The sequence below is a fragment of the Biomphalaria glabrata genome, chromosome 6 (genome assembly GCF_947242115.1).
Source record: "Biomphalaria glabrata chromosome 6, xgBioGlab47.1, whole genome shotgun sequence".
In the NCBI taxonomy this organism is placed as follows: domain Eukaryota; kingdom Metazoa; phylum Mollusca; class Gastropoda; family Planorbidae; genus Biomphalaria; species Biomphalaria glabrata.
Window position 1 is genome coordinate 53,333,069 of NC_074716.1, and position 6,413 is coordinate 53,339,481.

The window sequence follows — 6,413 nt, forward strand, 5'->3', positions numbered from 1 at the left end:
CAGCAGCAATAGATCATACATAAGTACAAAAATAACTATATTGTCTTCTATTTCCCGAAATTGCCTGGAACACCCCCTGATAAGGGAGGGAACACTGTATTTTGTGCTATCTAAATGTTATGATTCTGGTGGACTGCATTTAGAGCTGGAGAAATTGCAATGGAAAGCTCAGCAACACTCAAATGTTTTTTACTTATCTTATATAATACAGACGTTACTTCAAAAAAGAAGATGATTACGTCCTTCAGTTGTCGAGCTGTTTACATCCTAGGAATCCTTGGGCTTTTGCCTCTTTTCTTTGCCTCTTTTTTGGGCTTGGCCTCTTTATTGGGCTATTGGCCTCTTTATTGGGCTTTTTTTTTTTTTTTTTCTTTTTTTTATTAACAAAAAGATGCATATTTTATTAGTAAGCGTACAAATTAAATAGTTACATTTTAAAGTACAATGATTGGAAACATGGCACTGCAAATAGTTACATTTAGGTTGTCTTAATATTTTAACATTTTAAATTGCTTTGTATATGGCGTTATTTTTTTCCTATTTTTTTCCGATAGCATATAATGAATATTTTTGAAATTTAAGGTTCTTAAAATATATGTGGTGAGAATGTCAACATTAGGTAATTAAATAGAAACAATCAAAAAGTGAAAGTAGAAACTTAAATGATATTAAAACATTTTAAACATCGTAGTCACATTTTTTTCCACTTTGTCTATATTGCTTATGGTTGTTTCCCTTGTGCTTTGCTACATTACCCCAGTTCTTTATATTAACTTCTATCATGTAAATTTCTCTATAATTTTAGCTATGTCTTTTACTGAGGTGGGGAAAAGTGTGGTATCGTCGGCATAAGCTTTAATTTTGACTACGAGGGTTGGACCGGGGATTTTTATTCCTAAAATTTCTTTGTCTAACCTAATATTCTCTAACAGGAATTCTAGGCAAAGGGTGTATAAAAAGGGGGATAAGGGACAACCTTGCCTAACAGATCTTCTAATAGAAATCTTGCTGCTTAGTGTTTGATTTATTATAAGTTGACTTGTGGCATCGGTATAGACTAGCTTTATGTATGTTATCAAAGTCTTGTCTATGTCTGTCTTGTCTAGTATTTTGAATAAGTAGTCATGGTCAATTCTGTCGAAAGCTTTTTCTTGATCAATGGACATGAGGGCTGCTTTCAAGTCTTTGTCTTTACAGTAATATACGATGTCTCGTAAATAGTGGTTCAGTTCGTCTATATTTTTTACGGGTTGATACAGTACTGGTCTTGTCCTAGTAGGTGGGGTATAAGGGGCCTAACTCTTTAAAAAATCATTTTGGTCAGCAGTTTATAGTCGGCATTTAAAAGAGAAATGGGTCGTAAAGTAACTAGGTGTTGTGTTGTTTTCAGGTTTTTTTTGGTAATAGTGTGATGTATGCAAGATTAAAGTCTGTAGGCGTCTTAATAGTAGGGGTCCTATTTGGGAGAAAAAAGTTTTATAGAATTCATATGTCAAACCGTCTGGGCCAGGGGATTTATTTTGTGTTGTGTCTAAAGCAGCCCTCAGCTCCTCTAATGTAAAGGGTCTATTTGTCGTTTGCTTTTCTGATGGAGGTATTGTTTTACAGTGTTTTAGAAGTATGTTTTGTGCGTCTGTATCTGTTTGTTCTTCATTAGACATATGTTGACGAAGGGTTTTGTAAAAATTTCTATTATTTTGTCACTCTCCTGTATTTTTTTTCCTTCTTTGTCTGTTATGTTGGTTATTATTCTATTTTTTTTTTGTGTGTGTATTTTGTTCTACCGCCAAGTATAACTTATTTGGCCCTTCTGATATTTGGGTGTTTTTGCATCTGATTTCTGCTCCTCTATATTTGTGGTTGTATAACTCTTCAAGTTGTGTGGTTAGGTCTGTTTTTTCAATTTCATCCTGCGTTTGAGTAAGCAGATTTTTTATTCTGTTTTCTTCATTTACTCTCTTTGTTTGTTTGATTCTTGCTAAGATTTTAAATTGTTGTTTGATTGAATTTTTTATTATTGTCCACGTCTTGGTTAATTTGTATTCGTTTTCTATGTCTTGTGTTGTTGCTAGCAGGAGTTGGTTTATTACTCTTTTGATTAGTGGGTCTTCCAAAAGGTTGTTGTTTAATTTCCAATGGGATTCTTTTGTTTTTTTTCTTTTTCTTTTTTTTTTCCAAGTTCCAAAAGTACACCTTTATGGTCGGAGTTAAGTAGGGTTTCTCCTAAATGTGTCACACTAAGTATGTTGGTGTCCATGGGTGTGTAAAAACGGTCAATTCTGGTTTCAACCTGGTAGGACCTGTGTGTTAATGTAGTTTCTTTGCCATTCGGCTCTAATTTCCTATAAGCATCTATCAGGTGGAAATAGTTTACTATTTCTCCCATGTAGTTGTGTGTTTCTGCTACCGGCTGAGGGGGTGGATATTGTGTGTGTGTGTATTGTTTGTCCAGTTGTGTCTCTATGAAATTAAAATCCCCTCCTATTATTAGTTGTTCTCCTATGTTTGTGATTTGTAGTGTGTCACTGAGGTTTTGGAAAAACTCACGTTTTTCTCTCCCTCTCTGAGCGGGTGCGTAGATATTGACTAGTGTGTATTTCTGTTCTTGTGAAACTACTCTAAGTATTACTACCCTCCCATTGTTGTCGTTGTGAGTGTGTGTGATTTTGTATCTATCGGATGTTTGTAAGATGGCTACCCCCTTATAGTTTCTACCTAAGCTAAAATAACCTCCCATGAATCCCATGTGTGGTGTAGTTTGTTTTGCTTGATATGTGGTAGAAATATTTGTTTCTTGAAGGAAAATAAAATCCGGTTTATATTTTCTAGCGAGGTGTAGGCCTACTATATATTTATGCTTATTATTTAAGCTACGGATGTTAAGAGTTAAGATTTTAATGTCTGCCATGATTGCGTGGTGATGGGTTGTGTGTATATGAGTGTGTGTGTATGTGTGTGAGAGTCTGTGATCATTTTATGAACTGTTTTTTATTAACCTGTTTTGTTGTTGTTGATTTACTGATGTGTGGATTTGGGTTCTCCCCTTCATCTATTACTAATTTAGTCGGGGAGTCGGAAAAACTCTCCCCGATCTCCCCTTCCTCTTCTTCCCCTCTCTCTTCCCCCGACCGGAAATCCTCATTTGGTCCCTCGGGCTGGGTCTCCTCGTTTGGGTCATCGGAAGAGGAAGAGAGCGTTCTTTTTCTTGTAATTTTGGTTGGGGTAGTTGGAACTGAGCTGTTCCCCATTGTTTTCATTTTTTGGGGTTTTTTTTCCTGTCGATAGGGCTTGTAGGGGAGGGCTCCCCACCTCTTATATCTGTGTTGACTGTGTTGACCACGGCCCCGTTCTTTTTGTGGTTTACTACTAATGTAAAACCTTTTCCAGCCATGTGTCATTTTGTTTCACTTTGTGTGTCAAGTTTGGTATTTTTTATCTTTGTTGCATCCCCCCTCAAGACCGAGGCATAAGTGCCTTTGACATTGGCATTATGCTCCTGCTTTTTTCCAGGGACTTTTCCCTTCTCTTTCAAGGTATTCTTACTGGGACACTGGTTTGACCAGTGTTGATCCTGCCCACAATGCCAGCATTGCTGTCTGCACAAGGACTTTATAGGTCCTCGGATCATCCTCGTATTCTAAGACTAAGACTGCTTTATTGATACTTACAGTAATTTGTTGTGATTACAAGGACTCGTTTCTCATATAAAGACAACACTACAGAAAAATACACATAAATACAACAGATAACATAAAGAGTTCGTTCAGCGACTACTGAAGAAACATCCGAAACATGTAAAACATTTTACAAACAAACAAACATTTTACAAACAAACAAACATTTTACTTTGACTTTTTCGTCTTCTATGGTTGAAACCTCAGCTTTGAGGGCTCTTTCTGACCCAAAGGTCTGTCCTAGAATACGAGCTCTCACCATTGGATTGTTTGAAACTAAGAACCAGACGAAAGGATTCTCGAATCTATAGAGAGAACTCACTTCATCCGGAGTGAGACATAGAACAGTCATGAGACTAGCCATTGAGGCCTTGATAGCCTCTTGACCTGCCAATTTGAGCAACAAAGTACCGGAAGGGTGGACCAAACCACCTTCCAAATCTTTCTTCTCAATTAAGAAAGTTTTTACAGACATGACTATGTAATGTATGTTAACTCAAATGAGTAAAAATAATTTAAAAAAATGAATAGGTGAACAAAACTTATGAAGTATTAAAATGTAGACACTAGAGAGTGTGTAGAATAAATACACTAAATACTCCTCACGTCTCACTAATAATCCATAGAATATCACAGAGAACACAGTAATCCAATAACGAATACACAGAAAAACTTTTGAAAACTCTAGTAAGAGACCGTCCAGATGCACTCGACGTCTCGGCAAAACTACCTTTAGAAAATCGCCAATTTATTTAGTTTCGGACTGTGGAATGTTTACTTAGATTGATGTAAAGTAAATAAATGGTTTGCTGGTTTGGGATTGTATCGATCTCTACTGGTTTGGTTATATTCTTCTCCAGTTTCCTACCAAAATTAGAAAATTAATTAATGTAAGATTCCGATGTAGGCTAAATAAATGGTCTTGATGTTCTTGAATCTTTTGCAAGATGTGAACATACGAATATTTTAATGGAAGAAAGTATTTATTAATTTCTAGTTGTAGACCTACTCGTATATGTAGGCCTAACTATTGAGTGAAAGAACGTTTTCAAACTTTGACCTAGTTATCTGAAACGTCGCTTGACCAGAGAATTGCCTCTAACGGCGGTCAACATCTAATTCTTTCAAATTTAGTACAATGGAAGCTCAGTTAAAAGTAATCATTTATAGGGACCCGAAAAAATATAACTAAAGGAACCACTAAAGGTACCAGTTAGGCTACCAGACAGGGAGAACGATGGGAAGACAACATAAAATAAGGGACTGGCCTGCCATTGAAAGACATTCTATCCAAGGCAAAGACAAGAAAGGAATGGAGAAATACGGTCAACAGGTCTTGCGTGGTGCCCCAACGGTAACAGACTAAGTGGTTGGTGGGGTCAGATGAGTTACCAGACATCCTTCTACAATGTGAAGTTGTTTCCCGAAATGTTGGTATGGAGTTTTGTGCGCACTAGATAGGTTTAGCAGGTTTTTGTCTCGACTGAATGCCACAAAAAACTCATCTTACCCCACCAACCACTTAGCCTGTTACCGTTGGGGCACCACGCAAGATCTGTTGCACATTCCTCGTCCCATATGCTAGGACAAATTTGTACAAATACTCCTTCTTCCCTAGTGCTATTAGAGCATGGAATGGGTTGCCTGAGCTAGCCAGGAAAACTAGTGACTTGGCAGAATTTAAGTCATTGGTTAATATGCATGACTAAATGCATGAGGCGTAGGCGTAATCGTCTTCTTTTTTTTTTTTTGAAGTAACGTCTGTATTATATAAGATAAGATAAAAGTGGGGATGAAAAGACGTCGCGAATGTGTTCACTGTAAAGAATGACGTTAAGGTTTTCAAAACAAAATTGCTTTTACACAGTGAGGGTGCATAGGCCTACGTACATATTAGATATATAAATTCAGCACTAGGGACCACATTTTTAATTAGAGATGAGAGTGATCAAGCTAGGCTGTAGGCCTACACGTGACCATTGGCTACTGGGTTGGTAATTGCATGATGCGAATTGGATCAGAAAGATATCTTTTCACGGACATCTCTATGGTGTAGTTCGCTTAGTACTGCGTTAGCCTACTTATTTTCGATATATTTAATTAATTCACTATCTTCTCTCATTAAAAAAATGTTGTCCCCAGTGCTGCCTTTACATATATGTAGGCCAGTGCATCAGTTATTGTTTCAGCTTCACGTTTGTATTTACAGGTATGTTTTGATTGTGAGGGTGGTACGTTAATATCAGTTTAGGCCTCGTATCAGTTCTTTTTGTACTTCACACACACTGAACATGATCTCAAGTGATAGGTTGGGTATAGGATAGTCAGTCGAATCAGTAGGCCTACGTGAATCAATCAATCAGGGCCCATTGTGCTTATAATTTAGATTTATAAAATAATAATGTATTATGGAAAAACAATTTAAATGCTCACCAGGCAATTATTTTCATTATTTTGTGCTTTTACAAAACCAAAAAGCGCGTGACTATAAAAGACTGACCTAGGGACACGTGTATGACGTAACCAACTTCTTTTTAGAAGAAACGTGTGCATTTTATACTCAGAAAGACACAAAGATAGGCACATTTATTATTACATACGCTAGAACAAATTCATACAATGCCATTAGTTTGAGTTGCTTGAATCAGCCAGGAAAACTCTTTATGTCGTGTCTGTTCTATTTATGTGTATATTTCTGTTGTTTGTCTTTATATGAGAAAAGAGACCTTGTAATCACAA